A 16,020-nucleotide genomic window follows, 5' to 3' on the forward strand; every position below is an offset into this window, starting at 1 on the left:
GGTGTTGTGTTTATCCCCCAATCAAACTGGGAAGGCACTGTGCGCGTGGGACAGGCTGTCAGCACGACCCACCCGTGTTTCACTCGTCCTTCTTGTTTGTTGGTGCAAGCACGCAGGTCCCATCTCTAAAAGCTCTGGCTGCTTTTGTAATGGAGTTGTTGCCAGCTGCACCCCAAAACCAACCTGCACACCCCACCCAGCACGTACACAAATGCCCTGAGCTTTATTTCAAGTGGGCAAATGATGCAAACACCCGGTTTGCTTTAAATGGTTCACAAGCAGAGAGAAACGGCAACACCCCCGCGCTGCCGGCGGTGCAATGCCTCCACCTGCCGGCCGCCCCATAGAGCGGCGCTGCGCCCCGACTGTCCCCTCGCTCTTTCAGGGGGACCCGCGGCCCTCGGGGACCCCTCTGCGGTCAGAGGTTCGCCGCTGTTTGGAACAGTGAGAACTGTTCATCTGGGAACAGTGAAGACCTCAGGCCTGCCCTGCACTTCATCTTATCATATTCATGAGCGTAAAGACATCGTGCCGTTAGGCGACCCATAAGGCAGCAGTGACATATCCTTGAGCTCCACTGCTGGCTGCCACCCAGCCTGGGTTCTGCACCGTAATTTCTAACATAACTCCTCCAAGGGTTTCTGCTGCATCCTATCTTGAATTTAGTTAACTCTTGGAAGGCTACAACATTTTAATCGGCGGATTGTTCTTTTCAGGCCTGTTCCAGAAGTTACTGGTTAATGCTCTTCTTTGGCATGGAGTTTGGTGTTTCTCATGTTAAGCAAGAGGACTGAATGAAGATAGCTGCAGTGAGAGCTGAACAGTTAGGTTGTTGCCTCAGATTTCTGTTCCTCTTAGTGAAGGCACCTGGATGCTTTCAACAGCAGGTCTTGGGGTTCTCACTGGGGTGATGTGGGCATGAGCTGATTATCTCACAGCAGGCGTGAGCCCACCTGATGGCAGCTTTTCTCTAAAATAGGTGTGTCAGCCCACTAGGCTGTTGGTGGGTCAGGTGAGTTAAATAGCAGCTGCCTGAGAGGAAAAAGGAGAGTCAAGAAGAAGGGTACTGAGTTTGGACAGTGCTGTAGTGCTCTACCATACCTCCAGTTCAGACTTTCTATGGGTGCTGCCTGGGGAGCTAGGAGCTGTGGACAGAGATGGGCTCTGATTCAAGGTAGGCCCTTTGCTTTGTGACAAGTGTCCAAGTGGCAACTTTTGAGCTGTGCTGGGCTTGCCCTGCTTTTTACTTGAATACTCCCTTTTAAATGGGGGGTAAAAGTAAACTCTTGAATAAGGTTAAATTCCATATTAGTTCTACAGTGCTTTCCCTGTGCTTCACCTTCACATGAAATTCAGACATTCAAATGTAGGGAGGCAGCTTGGCTGAGCCTCTTTGGAGGGGTTTTCTAAAGTGTACAGATCTCACACTGATTTAGGCTGGAGCAAAAACCATATTTGGGAAACCCTGAAAACCTTCTTTAGGTAGAAGCTCATTAAATACATGCAAAAAATACTATCAGCTAACTATAAATATGGACATGCTCTAGTTCTTGGCTTCCCTTTCTTTTTTCCCCAGCACGATGACAGATGTGCTTTCTAGCTCTCTATAGCCAAGTTTTTATTTGAAGGTCAGGGCCAAGAATTTGAAAATGGTACCTGACTGAAATAAAATCGCTTCTGCCTGTTGACATGTTCTCTACTTATACGTACCAGTATATCTCAAATGCATAGTGGCTTCTGGTACAGAGGCTTGTTTCTGCAGGAAAACAAAGGAAGCTTTGTACAATAAGCACTCTGTGTCAAATAGGCTGTGGCAGGTGATTCTTCCAAACAAAATTCCTTATTAATAACAACATCCAAGTGTGTGTGTTTTAGGTGGGCTCTTTACCTGCAGTAATTCTACTGTATATGATTTTATTTCTTATCTCTGCTCTATTCTGGGCAAGTTACTGAACAGCTCCACAGGTGTCATTTGTGGACCCGCATTTGTCAGAGAACCCAGATCAGGGCTTTGTGATGATGGTGTTTATGGATGCCTGCCTGTTGTTCTGTTCCTTAGTATTCCAGGGATGAAGATTCCCTCAGCTCAGTGGGTTCCTGCTCCAATATAGCGGGTCAGTGCTCTCCTGGTGGCCCTCAGCTGGCCTTGCTCAGCTTATCAGCATCCTTATCCTCCAGAAGGCACCAGAGCACTGTGTATTTTCAATCTGTTCTAGCTTGGACTCAGTTGTCTCACTTAGGAAATCCTGTTTGGTCCTCTGTACAATCAATAAGGATACAGAGGTTTAGATTTATACAGGTGTTTGGTTAAGTAAGGTTATCACAATGGCAAAGTAATTAATTATAAATAATAAATTAAAATGCTCACTGATGTTGAAGGCTGAATTGCCTTCACCTGTGCTCCCGCAGCTGACTCATTGCTTGCCTCGGGTGGTCAATCAGAGGTTCAGGCCATGATCAGCAGTTCCCATACAGGCCTCTATGGGTGAACTGTTTTCCTGAGTGCAGTTTTCTAGCCCAGATCCAGGTAGGATCTGGCCTCCAAATGGGCTCAGCCAAGCTGCCTCCCTGAATCTGAATGTCTGAATTTCGTGTGAAGGTGTGCCTTTGGCAGGAGGCAGGAGGACAATACTAAGGTATGTTCCCAGGTCTTTCTTCTTTCCAGATTACCAGAGTTAAACCTATACTGTTTTTAAAAGTGATGGCTTTTAGGCATCAATATCCTATCTGCCTTGCACTCCTGCAGTGATGCGCCCTGACTGAGCTGGGACGTGGAAGAATAAAGGCAGCATATTGTACTGAGAACTGCTTACATATAGTGGTGCTGAGCAAGGTGAATGGGAAGGGAATAAAAGATGTTGTGACCTAGCAAGGAGGCCAGGAGTAGGAAATTGGGACTTTCCAGTGTGCCGATAGGCTTTTAGCCTTCAACAGTGTGTGATGCAGTGGGAGCAGCAGCTTGAAGCACCAGCAGCCTCCATTTACCTAGTCTGAGTAAGGCTGATGGTGTTAGGTGTCCTGCATTTCTCATAGCTTTCATAAGGCTCTACAGAGCACTCTTCCAAACCCAATCACCTAACCTCCTATGTAACCATCAGATAAAGACCATCTCCAGTGAAAGGAAGTTCAAAGTAGGTACCATTCATTGCTGGAAAACCCATCCTTCTATCAGGAAATACAAGGTTCCTTTCTGGATATCCAGCACAGGCTGCAGTATTACCTCCTCCCCTGTTGCCCAAATGGGAGGGGATCTCTTGGAACATCACAAGATAGGAGATAGGATTATGACATCTATCTCTTTGTTTCTGGATTAGCATTACATATTTAATCTAGGTCAGTTATAACACAGCTTGAAGCTGAAAGATGAAAGAGCTGCAATTAACACAATCAAGCCTGTATTTTCTTATGAGTAGCAAACGTTATGTAGGCAAGCAGACAAAGAGCTTTCCCAATTTTTGTACTTGCTGAAATTTTAGCAAGTGCATCAATGAGCTCTGTTCATGGAGATGCTCTTGAATTTTTGTATTTTAGTCTTGTCATCAGCAAATTCCATGATAATTGTTTTGTGTGGAATGATTACTACAGAATGAAAGAGCAAGCTCCAGGGAAGTACATCTCTATGGCAGCTCGTTTTTCAGTGATATGAGTGATGGTTCTAATCAGCAGGTCCATGCAGCAGAATAAATTCTAAGATCTTGTCATTGCTTTGGGGTGTGGGTTATTCTCGCTGATAACTGTTTTTTTTATAACTAAGAATGGCTTCTACTGCATCCCAGTAAAGAAAAACATGCATATACGTTATATGAGTTTATTGTACCTTGTGGCTAACATTTGCAAAGCTACCCAAAGGATCTGAATGCCCAAATCCCATCAATTTTAATCAGTGCAGAATACCCTTTGTGGCCCCAATAGAAACGTCTATGTACACAGTGCTTAATTCAGAGTATGTGGAAGTCAGTGGATGTTAGGCTAGGCCTGTATCTGGGTCTTCAGACCAAAGAGCAGTCAGCACACACCTCCATGAAGGAGTTGGAGGTAATGCAGATTGCTTCAGTAACGTGTTAGAGCAGACTGATTCAGGCTGCCTGGGAGCTACCTCAGGAGGAAGGTTGGACCTGTGGTAGCGCAAGCTGCAGCCACTGTGTCAGAGCAGAGATGGGCATCAGAGCAGTGAGAGTGCCAGAGCCATCGACGTGGCAGCCAGGCAGCCCTGAGTAATGAGCTGAGCATCAGTGAAACCAGATAATTAAAGTCACTCATGGAACAACCATTAAATAAGTGGGTGCTTGTTAAGCTTGAACTCAGGAACATGTACAACCATGTTTGAACCATTTACTTGGTTCAAGTTTGTTTTGTTTTCCTGGCAACTTGTCAGGTACTCTTGAGTAGAAATGAGAATGCAGTTAAACGTTTAAAGAGGTGGCATCTAGTTGAATGAAATAACATTAACTGTACTGGATGCATAAGGAAAGAAGGTGGGGAAAAAAGCTTACCAGGCCACATTTTGCATTCAGTGGTGGTTTATCAAGCAAAAAGGAAATGCTACCTGGAGGCAGCAAATTGAACCGTTTGATGGTCTCCATGTTTGGATTTTATAACCTGCAGTCCTCAGCCTTGTCTCTCATTTTATTTACTGCAAATAAGCATGCTGTTCTTCCAACTCCAGATTAGCTTCTTCTTTCAAGGGTAAAACAGCATTGTGAGAAGATGCTGTATGTGCTGCAAGTTCTTTGTACCATAGCAAACTCAAGTGCTACTGCTTATCAGAAGCCCCTTTATTTTCTTCCACTGTGAAGTGAGATTCTCGGAGGCTGGCTTTATAAAATCAGCAGTCAGATGCATTCAGTAAAGGTTAACCATTCACAGTTTGCTGTGTTTAATAGCCTTGGAGTGGAGACCAAGGAAATTCACATTAACTTTCTGTGGTGCTCAAAGTGTTCTTGAGAAGTTTTTCCCCTCTTGCTTACTGCACCTTCATAGCTTTTCAAAGGATGAACAAAAAAACTCTAGGATAGTAAATCTGGGGAGCCATACAGAGAAAGAACTAGTCTAGAAATGAAAACTCTTCACCTGGGAAACAGCAAAGATTTCATTTCAATGAATACTTCTCTTCGTTTTGATAAATTGCTGCTGCATTAGCACTGAATCTCAGGAGAAACACAATGAAGGTAAAACCAGAAGTACGTTAATGATTTCTGGGATATCAAATTTATAGAGACCAAAGCATGTTGCATCAGCCTAATTATTTTGTAATAGTGTGGGTAAATCAATGGATGTGCGTTTTATAGAGATCATCTCTTGCATCTACCATGTGGGATGTGGCCTACTCTTAATTGCAATTACTGAAATCCTACTGTAGGCAATAGTACCATGTGAAATGGGCAGCATTTCAGCTCTTTTTTTGATAACACAAGTTGCAGTAGAGAACAAGGGCAAAATACACAGCTCTTCTATTCCCATTATTTGCACGTAAGTGGAATTGCAAGGATCCCAACCAAGAACAACAGGTAATAACAGCAGCCAGTCAGCAATAACAGCTAAGAAAGCATGTTAATTTGAGTGGTTTTGAAAAGAAAAAGAACTTTGGGGGGCTATGTGGGGTCAGGTGAGCTTCTGCCATCCCAAGTCAATTCAGCACCTATGGGAAATAATATGTGACTGATTCCATTTAATGTTTTATATTGGCAGGGGTATTTGTATGATACCAGCATTTATATCATTTTCCAGGCCGTACATCACTCTGTCATTTGCTCTTGACTTTCTTTCAGGTTCTTCTCTGGCTTCTATGTGAAAATGACCCAAATTTCAAGATAGAAGTTCCTAAGAGCAAGAATTGTACGGTCCCTGCCACAAGGGCTTCCCTCTGGGCAAGCTTCTGAAATACACCTCTATTGAGGAGCTACAGTAGATCAGCAGAGCTGTAACCTCATCACCCTGTGCTTCTGAGAGTCCTCCAGGTATGAATTGCTAATAAGTAATACTACCAGCGTCCCTAAAACATGTATTTTTGGGGTTCACTTGAACATTGCTTGTGGCAGCAGTTTGCATTCAAGTGGGCAGCCACAGGGCTGAGGCTGTTCATTAATGCATTTCACACTCTCACCTCATGATTGTTGAGGTCCAGGCTGCTCTGTTGAATGCCTTGGCGTGTGGCTGAGGAGAGAAGCACTTGCTGTAGATAGCCAAATTCATGTTTGCTTGCTTATTGTCATCTCAGCAAGGGAGGAAAATGTCCCAGCAAATAGCCTCATAGTCTTAATAGTCAGAAATGTTTGACATCTCCATATTTTTACCTTTGTAAAATTTCACATTTGCGGTTTGCAGCTCCTGTGAGGCTCCAAACCTTCTGTGGAGGGCAAAGATGTATGGCTCTGTGTGCCTGAAGCAGGCATATGCAAAATATGAGGCTCTGGCAGCGCAGATGTATAATCACTAGTATCACAACTGCCATCGTTTATGCAATTATAATAATACGTCCAATTGGCATTATGTTAACAGAGCTGTATGCGTTTGTTTTTTAAAAGAAAAGCTTTATGGAACAAAAAGGGACTCTAGCAACAAAATGCCAAACTGCAAGGATAGGGTACCTGCACTCCCAGACAGCCAGAGACTTTCTGTGTGAGCTAAATAATTAAATGTACCTGGCCTTGATTCTCCATTGCTGAGTGGAAGAGAAAGTGTGTTGATGTTCTGGAGTTGCCCAGATCTCCTCGCACTATACTCTATGCAGCGTCACTGTGCTTGGGCAGCACAGCCTAGATCCTCAAAGTCCACAGGTCCTGCCTGTGGTGAAATCTGAAGGTGAAAGTGCCATTATCTCCCCCTTGGCACAACCTGATGGCAAAGATAACTTCAGCCACCCCCATGTTCTCTTAGAGTCATGGCACAGCGTCCTGCCCTGGTGCTGCTCCCCGGGGGTTCAGCCTTCCCCAGCTGCCCCCTGCCACAAACTGCCTGTGTGCGTGCCTTGAGCACAGCTGCATCCCCCAGGATGAGCCCCCGGCGAAGCTCCTCTCTGCAGCAGTGCCCTTATATGAGGGGGATTTCTTGTTGCTATGACGATGAGCCTGTAGGGATGAACGTTTCTTTCTGCAAACGGCAGTTCAAAGCTTAAAGCGATGCTGCTGCCTCTGAGTGCCTATTAGTGCCATGTGCAAACACAGCTAGGCAAACCCTCATGAAAATAAGGAGGAAAAAGGAAAAAAAGCCAGCTGGTTCTGTGCTTCCTTCCCCACTCAGTCTTCGAGCAATAGAGATAGTGATTGCTTTCTGTGTCTTTGTTCCCGGCTCTGGCACAAATCAAATCAAACCTCCCTTCCCCCAGTGAAGCGCACTCACTAAGCTGGAGCATGCCAGAGTGAAAACGGATTAAAAAGAAAAATCATCCCTGCCGCTGCAGATGAAGAGGCATAAATCAGTGTGATGGGGGGTGCTCTGCCTCTGGGCTGGTGATTCCTTCTGCTAATGGGGTGCTTAAATCAGCGTGGCTGACAGTCTTGGGGTATCCACTGAGCTCTCCTCTGCCTTCTGCATCTCTAATGGCAACGGGCTGAGAAGGGCTGCAGCCAGACCAGGTATGATGCGAGGCCAGCAGTGCAGGAGGAGCCAGAGCGGCCTCTCACCACGCTGGAGGGAGCTCCTGAGGCAGCAAGTGCTGCAGCGTGCTCCAGCATTCACAAGCGGCCCCCCAAGGCTGTAAAAGCATGTTATATTTCAAGATGCTTTTCATAGCTGATGTTAGAACACGGGTTGTTTATTTTCAGGTTTTAGATCCTGAGGAGTCAGGTTTTCTCCTGCGTAAATAGGCCTTCCATACATTTTAAACACTCCTATATAGGTCGTGAATGTATTTTAACTTCTAACAGAGTAAATCTGACTTTCTTAGAGCTGTATGACCTCGGAAGGTGGAGGAGTGAATTTCCAGGTTTAGAGTGACATGCCTTTACACTGTCAATATTCTTTTCTGCTCTTGGCTGTCCCACAAACTAAAGACACAGCAGGCAAGGACCCTTTTAGCCAGCCCCATCAATAGAAGAATAAATTCCAAACTTGGGATCTTTGCGCGAAGGCCTGTGGATGAGCTGGGATGGAGGACTGGGGACAAGCCTTGAAGTGTGGCCAGGCAGGTGGGTGTCAGTGCCCACAGTCCTGCAGCTGAACTATCCACAGAGGGAAAGAGGTGTTTGCAAGCAGGAGACATAAAGCAGTGGGGCTTTGCCTTGCTGCTGCATTTGGCTGCCATTGAAACATGGGTTGAAAGTGGTGGAAAAACCTATAAGAGGTGAATATGCGGTAAGGACAAGTAAGACTATATCTTTATTGTGCTGGCATTTTTCTGCAGTTTTTGTTTCTATTTGCTTCAGCCACTGGGTGCTGAGCAGTGATGATAAGCCCATAGACTCCATGGTGGGTGGAGGGAACGTTTCCAAAGAACCTGGCAGGGCAGCAAGGCTCAGAAGGGCTTGTGCTTAGGATGGAAGACCCAAAGTAACCCTGAAATGGTACCTAGCAGAGAGGGGAGAAGGGTGTTGGCTGTGAGGTGTGGTCTGCAACCAGACTCTGACTTTGGAGTGATGCTGAAGAGCTCTCAAGCAATGCCCAGTTGGACATGACATTCCTAAAAGGCTCTGAAATACAGAGTCAGGACTATGTCCCCCAGAAAATGCTGTTTTTTCCCCAGCATTACTGTACCATTTGGGCTGGATTAAGGGAGGATTCCCCTGTTTGGGCAGGGGGACTCCTTAATCCTCAAAGCCTGGATTTAAAGATCCTAGAGAGAGTAATCACATCTGGATTAGTAATTGCTATGAGAGAGAGCAGCGTGACACCACCAACCCAGAGCTTGGTCCTCATCCTTGATTGTAGCTCCTTTTACCAACCACATGTCTGAAGTATACTTAGATGAAGAAATGAGATCCCACAGAAAAGAGTATTTCCATATTCAAACCATAAGTGGTTTCCTGCAGGGGAGTAATGTGTAAAACATGGCTTGGGCAGGTGACAGAAGGTGAGAGTTTTCTTGTAACTGTCTTGTTTGTTGCACTCACTGTGCTTCTTCTGTAGCAATCTAAGCTAGCCTTTAGCTAAAGGAAGAGATGCTGATGACAAACACACTGGTACAAGGCCAGCCCTGTGCTGCCTGGAGGTGAGCTGGCCTTCAGCTGTGTGAGGACACCTATAGATACTGCCTAAGTCTTTTTTGTTTATTTATTTGAAGCCAGATCCCTAAAAACATGGGGTTTCTGTACATGTACAGTACAGGTAAAGCCTTTATGTCACCTGAGGCATATTCCTGCTCTGAGATCCTGCTGGAGAATTGCACTCTGTTGGCTTTTCCAGATGGCCTCAGTTATTGCCACAGCTGCAAGTGAGCTCAGTTTCTGTTTTTACCTGGCAGGAAGCAGCTGCTTCAAATCAAATGAGGATCAGCTTCCTGACAGGTTCACCATTGCAAAATTAAAACTTCACTTTTTACTCAGGAATTTCTGGCATCAAATCTTGCGTCCTTCCTTGCATCCTCCATCTCTCTCTGTAGCCAAGATGAAGGGTGCTGACATGCTCAGCACACCTGCGAGCTCCCTGTATTATCCCAGCCCATGCGACAGTGGTGAGGCTTGGCAAACCAGGGTGGCAACAGCAGCAGTGACAGGCAAGCACCACCTGACTGACCTACCTCAGTTTGGGAACAGGAGCTTCAGGCCGTGCTGCATGTTGCCTTCTTGGTTGCTCACTCTAAAAGTTCCCTTTGGAAAATACTGCAGGCCCCATGTGCTTGTGCTGCGCCATCCCAGCCTTGCAAGCATGGCTCATCACCTTAGTTTTCAAGCATGATCCATTTACTACAGTCAATTTAGTCCTCTGCATTCACCTTTGCTTTCAGTTTTCAGATCCTCTGGATCTCTTTTTGCAGGTTTTTGTTATCTCCATGATTCTCTTCTGGCTGGGGATGAGTTTAAAGCCCTCTCCTTCTGTATGAATCCATCCTCTAAAAGAGACATCACTGAAGTCAATATGAACAGTGCAGCAGGAAGGAAAGCAATGTAATGACAGCTTTGCCAAGAGCCTGGCACCCTTCTGTTTGAAGCACTGACTCTGATCACTGCAACAGAGTAGGGAGCTATCCTGATTTACTTACAATTTCCAATGTGACTTTTGCACAGGGCAAACAGTTTCAGAGAGATTCTCTTTAAAGCATTTGTTGCGTGATATCAGAAGGAGTTAGATAAATACCTCTAAAGACCTGATTCTTAACCCTTCCCTTTGTTATTTGTTGCTGAATTGAGGGACAGTGTTTTTCTCCTTTCCCTCCACCATCATCCACACTGATGCAGACTGTGATTTCAGTAGCACGCCATCAGTGCCCACTCCCCAGTGACCGTGCTGTGCCAAAACAGTGTGGGCATGTCTACCAGTGGAGCAGGGCAGAGGATGCTCCATGTGCAGGAACCAGGCTCCTGTGCTCAGAGGCCATGCAGCTGAGGTGCCACACACTGTGCTCTCATTGCTTCATGTTGGCAGTCCTACACAACCATGGGGCTATCGGCCTTTTTTTCTTCCTTCCCAGGCTGTGTTGTATTGAAGAGGATTTGAATAATGGCTTATTTGCTAGAGACTGTAGAGACATCCGTTACTCCAGGATGCCTGATCCTGCAGTTTGTCCTTTTAATTTAGATACTGCTGAGCACCTATGTTAATTCTTGCCTTTTGAACTGTGAAAATCCTTTCCATGGTTGGGAAGTGTCTGTGTGGTCTGAGGACCAGGGCTGGTGTGTTCTGTATTCCAGATATGAGCAGAGGTCTCAGTCTAGTTTCTAAATTAGGTCAGCTGATGTCAGCAAGGCAAGAACAGCAAGGAACTGGTGCTGTCTGTATCTGTGGTCAGTGGTACCATCAGAAGGGCTGCAGGGAGAGGATGAGGCATCCTGGCAAACCTCTATATGTGTGTGCCCAGAGAAATCTGTTTGCAGCAGGTATCTCGTGCATATGGCTATCAGTGTAATTGTAGCATGAAGAGTGCTCAGAGATGCCCAAGAATGGCAGCTAATGGGGAAGAGTGAGAGGATAACATTCTTTAAACTGATGCTGTATGCTTTAAATGCCATAATCTCTCTTGGTACTGCTGAAATCAGGAAGTTCTTTACATTGGGAATCTCAGTGCTGCTTTAAGCTGATTTTTAAGTCAGTGCCTTGGTGGGGAGGGAGGGAGGTCTTGGCAAAGCCTCGTCTGCAGTGACTATGAAGGACCCAAGGTGTCTGCTCATGTCAGTGGAAGGAAATGAACACTGGGATCTCCAGCAAAGTAATTTTATGCTGATACCAATTCCTCTTTCAGTTTAATATAATCATCTTTGGTGTCTGCTTCTGCAACAATGGCTTTGTACTGCTAAACCTTTGCAGCATATTAGCAGAGGCAGCTGGAATTTGAATTTGATTTTGTCTAGAGTGAAAAAACTTATATTTAGCACTTGGCAAATCTCTTGAATGCAGGAGCACATCAGTATATAAATGCAGGTTGCTTTGATCATTGTAATTTTGGAAGCTTAAGGAAGAGAGAATATATTCAGAGTACTGATAATGTCAAAGGAACCGTAGAAAATATTCTACCTGGTGACTGCAATTCTATTATTCTACAATACTAGCCTACCCAGTACTGCAAAAAATATATATAATGGAAAAATGCTTTGGGTTGCAAAACAGTCATAGTGCAGTCTTTTGTACGCTGCAGTATGAGGGTGAAATCCAAATGCATGTTGTCTCAGGTGAAGTGGCTGGTGAGAGCACAGTATGGCAAGAGCTGGGCTAATCTAGGGACATGGCGGTGAGTGGGCAGTATCAGGGCCAGGTGACGTGTTGGCCAATATGCACCCTGGGAAATGCAGCACAGGCTGAAATGGCAAGCTTCTCATTTGGGCACAACTCCCGATGGCTTCTTTGCAGTGCAGGATGCCAAACTAATAGTCATTCTTGGCATTAAACCGTGTGTAGGATTCAGGATTTGGCCATATGCTCTAACAAAAGGAAGCACTTCAGTTTGCAGTTCAGGGGGAGTTGGAGGCATTCCTAACAGTGGCCTCTTCTGGCAGCTCGTGTCCCTTTGAAACCTGTCCTGCTTTGAAAGGAGCAGCCTCTGACCTCACTGACTTTGCAGAAGTTTGCACAGATGTATGAACTCAGCTGCACTGCTGCAAATTCCTGGTCCCCCAGTCGCCCAAAACTACAGTGGTCTGTCTAGTGTTCTTCTGGAGCTACAGTTTGGAGGAGGAATACTTGGTACCTGCTGGGTGAGGAGCCAGGTACCTGGCATCTGGGAGGCTCACCCGCAGCCTTATTGCTTCTTAGGGACTAGGATTTTGAGAGATGATTCTTTTCATTTAGCAAACGCAATCAATGCCAGAACATGGAAGCACGTGGTTTGGAGGAGGGACTTATTTTCTTCTCTCAGCAGAAGGAGTTAAAAACTAAAGTGATAGCATTCATATTTGCATGGGTGGAACAGAAAAAGGAGCTTGGATGAAAATAGCAGCAGCAGTGTTGTGGGCATAACTCAGCTTGTGTTGCCTCTGGAAAAGCAGTTACATGATGAGGCTGACCCTTCTTTCCCATTGCTGTTTCTGGCTTCCAAGAAATATCCTGAGCCTTGTGATTTATTGCAGTGCTGGTAGAAGACATTTTAAGTTTTATAGGCAGCCAACGCTGTGAGTCCAGATCTCCAGAAAGAAAAATAGAGCCTCTTCATTTCATACATGCAAGGAAGGTGCAGTAGTTTTTAAGCGCTGATGTGTGAGGGTGCTTTGGGAATTCAGATCCAATTCTTGCTCATTCTCTGCTTCAGGTTGGTAACTGCCTCTGTTACATAGAGATTCACCACAGATTTGCACTACTGCAGCGTTGGCTCCATGTTATTCCCCAAACCTACTGTTCTTGCCATAGCCCAGAGGAATGACTGTGAGACACGACCCTCTTCCACAGCTGCCATGTCAAGAGGTTATCGCCCCTTATCAGAGGCTGCAGCTCCTTCCAGCTTGTGATGTTTTCTGCTCTCTAACCCATTGCTGAGGCTGGCTAACAGAAAAAGCTTTGCTAGATGCCTGCTCACTTGCCTTCCCCTGCCGCCAGCGGGTGAGCAAACAAGCATCGGTGATGCGGCAGAGATTGTTTTTGCACCATGGCTACAGAGGAAAACCATGTGAGATTTGATGCCTTGCAGCTTTTTTGCTCTGCAGGCCCATAGATCAGTGTAGCAGAGATGGTTTGTCTCATGGCGAATAGCTGACTGCAGGCCAGTTGGCAGCCCTTGCGCAGGGAAGGCTGTTAATAACAGAGCTGGGGTTGATACACGGCATCACTAAAATGGATTGACAGATTGGCAGAGAGCAATTTTCATGCATCCCATATGCTGCTTGGCTTCCTCTGGGTGACTTATAAAGAGGGGGAAAATATTTTGCTGGAAGAAAGTAAGGTTATTTATATACTTGGGTATTTTTAAGCAGTTCTCTTCTACTCTTGCTTGACACGATGTGGTCAAAAATAAAGACAAAAATTGATCCGTTAATCATCTTAGAAGTGTGCTTGGGCTATTAAGTAGGTGCAGTTTTCTCTGGCTCAAATATCAGAACAGGGAAGAGCCCCAGAAAGTTGAGAAGAGCTTTCTTTAAGAGAAGAAATGCTCTTAAAGAAAGGCAGATCTGACACGGACTGTCAGAGATTAATGCTGCTAAACGGCGTGGTAAGTCCAGGCCGCTCTGCTTTACGCCTGCAAAAGATCTGACATGTTATCTGTCAGATAACTTTCCAGGAAGCATGAAATGTGGCCCTCGGGTCCAACAAGAACTTTTCTGAGAAATGCTAGTTTGCTTCTCTCTGCTTCATTTAGGCAAACATGTGCAGTACAGACAGTCGGTCTTGATGAAGTGCCATTGTTTAATACTGGAAAAAATGCACATTCAATATAGTCCACGTTTCTGAAAACCTGTGTTATTTATTTAATAATATATTTTTGTGGGGGAAAAAAAGAAAATCTGCAGTTATTTATTCATTCTTGCCCCTTGAAGAGCTTGCTACCATCTGTTTTTCTTGGCTTTCCATCGCTCTTCTTTTTTTTTTTCCACTTGTTCTTCTCCCACTGTGCACCAGTGAAGGACTATGCTATACACTATCTCATAGCCAAATTATGCAGGGTATTGTAAACATGTTGTAAATTTTGCCAGCTGCAAAGTCAAGGGCTCTGAAATCTTGCTAAGCACTGGAAATGCTTTTAGAAGGATAAAGGCAGCCTTTTGGAAGCAGATCTGCAAGGCAATGTGACACAAAGGTGGATAGTACAAATGCTGGAGGAATGAAAGCAATATATAAATGCATTTGTGGATTACCATAGCTTTATCACAAAAAACAAGAGGTCTCCAAGGTGGTGCCTGCTCAGCACCCACAGACACGACAGCACAGCTCCTGTGTGCAGATGCCAGGACCCACAGGGCTCTGTGCTCCTGCAGCTGTAGCAGGGATTGGAGCCTGATGCAGCCCTGGCACCACTGCACTGTCCCAGAACGACAGAGATCCCTTTTGGGATTCAGGAGTGCACAAAGAGCACTGGGCAGCGCAGAAATAGACTCCTGCCAGCCCCACAAACTTGGAGAGGGGCCGTGGGGTTGTACCAGTGCATTCTCTGCAGCAAGCAATCCCACATCTCCTGAAGTCAAGAGGAATAGGAAGAGATCTGCATTAGGACTACAGGATGATGATATCCATACTGCCCTCGGTGAAATATGGCTTTCTGCGTTTGCTGTAATTCGCTATGAATACTTTCATGCTTTGATTTTTTACTGATAAGAACAACAAAGGCATCTTAAATTCGGGTGAGATTTGAGGAAGGACTGTGAGAATAACTGCTTGGGATCAGAGATGTTGCCTTTGTAAACCATTTTTGGAGGGTCCAGGGGTTGGACAGAAGCACTGCGGTGCTTGAGGCATCGTGGTCCTGTTCACCCTGCACCCTTCAGCCATCCTCTCCAGGCAACAGCTTGTAGACCTTGACAGGCCAAGCAGCTGGGCAGGGTGTTGAGTTGCAATACTCAGGGATCTCAAACCTGTCTTTTACATTAATCTATCCATACTTCATCTTCCATATCAACAGTTAGTGAAAGGGATCCCAAGTTCAGTCCTACCTGCATAATAAGGCTATGAATATCCTATCCCATGTCTTATTGTTCTGTTACTAATATTTTTGAGCTTAAGGGAGAAAAATTGCTTAGCTTAGTAAGATTCATTTTTCTTCTTGCAGAGGAAGGACGGTGGTCTTTCAGTATTCTATGAAAGCTATTTCTTCTCCAAAGAGTCTTTTATTGCTATCAGGGTCTTATGTTCATAGGCTTGCACTCTTGCACAGGGGCACTGATTGAAATCAGGGAATTTAATCAACAGTTTTCATCCTGACTTAAATCAGCTAACAGGAAATGCAAAACTGATTATTTAAATTAATCTTGTTCTTCATTTGGGCTTTTAAATTATTTTCCAAAGGAACAACTGACAGTTATTCACTGGTGCCTAGTGCTCTCTTGTCACCTGTGATCAGCATATGCTGTTAGCGTATTTGTTTAAGAAGCTGCATGTTAAGTCTGAAATTACCAAACACTTTTCAATTTATGTTCCAAATTGATGACTGACACCTCTGCTACGTGACTAATTTGAATGCTGATCTGTGTCAGGGTGCACGAGCACAGTAGGAAACACGTTAGTTAGTGTCTCCCGATTTAAATCACAGTATAATCTCAAATACGGTGGATATACAGTGTTAAGGGGAGGAATGCAATTATCAAAACTCATTCTGCATGTGAAGTGGTCAGCAGACCAGACTCTCCAATCGCCAGATTCTTACCAAAGCAGCTCTTTATCTTTCTGGTTCCAGCCCCCAGTTGTTTTCCCCATTTAGACTGATCTGAAGGAAAGAACGTTTTTCTGTGCATGCAGAGGAGAAACACGTTGTTTAAATGGTCACTTCAGTGGTTTGGCTTCATCTAACATTTG

The 16,020-nt window shown here is 45.1% G+C and overlaps 1 protein-coding gene across 4 annotated transcripts in view; it reads left to right on the plus strand.

Moving 5' to 3' along the window:
* PAK5 (p21 (RAC1) activated kinase 5) overlaps positions 1–16,020 on the plus strand; it is a 143,762-nt gene that overhangs the window by 46,594 nt on the left and 81,148 nt on the right. For all 4 annotated transcript variants that reach the window (XM_085541091.1, XM_085541085.1, XM_085541084.1 and 1 more), the window contains exon 3: positions 5,769–5,957. The gene's annotated coding sequence lies outside the window, so the exon portion shown is untranslated. The remainder of the gene's footprint in view (positions 1–5,768; positions 5,958–16,020) is intronic.

The sequence above is a fragment of the Coturnix japonica genome, chromosome 3 (assembly GCF_054131305.1).
Source record: "Coturnix japonica strain WE chromosome 3, WE-NBRP24, whole genome shotgun sequence".
Lineage (NCBI taxonomy): Eukaryota > Metazoa > Chordata > Aves > Galliformes > Phasianidae > Coturnix > Coturnix japonica.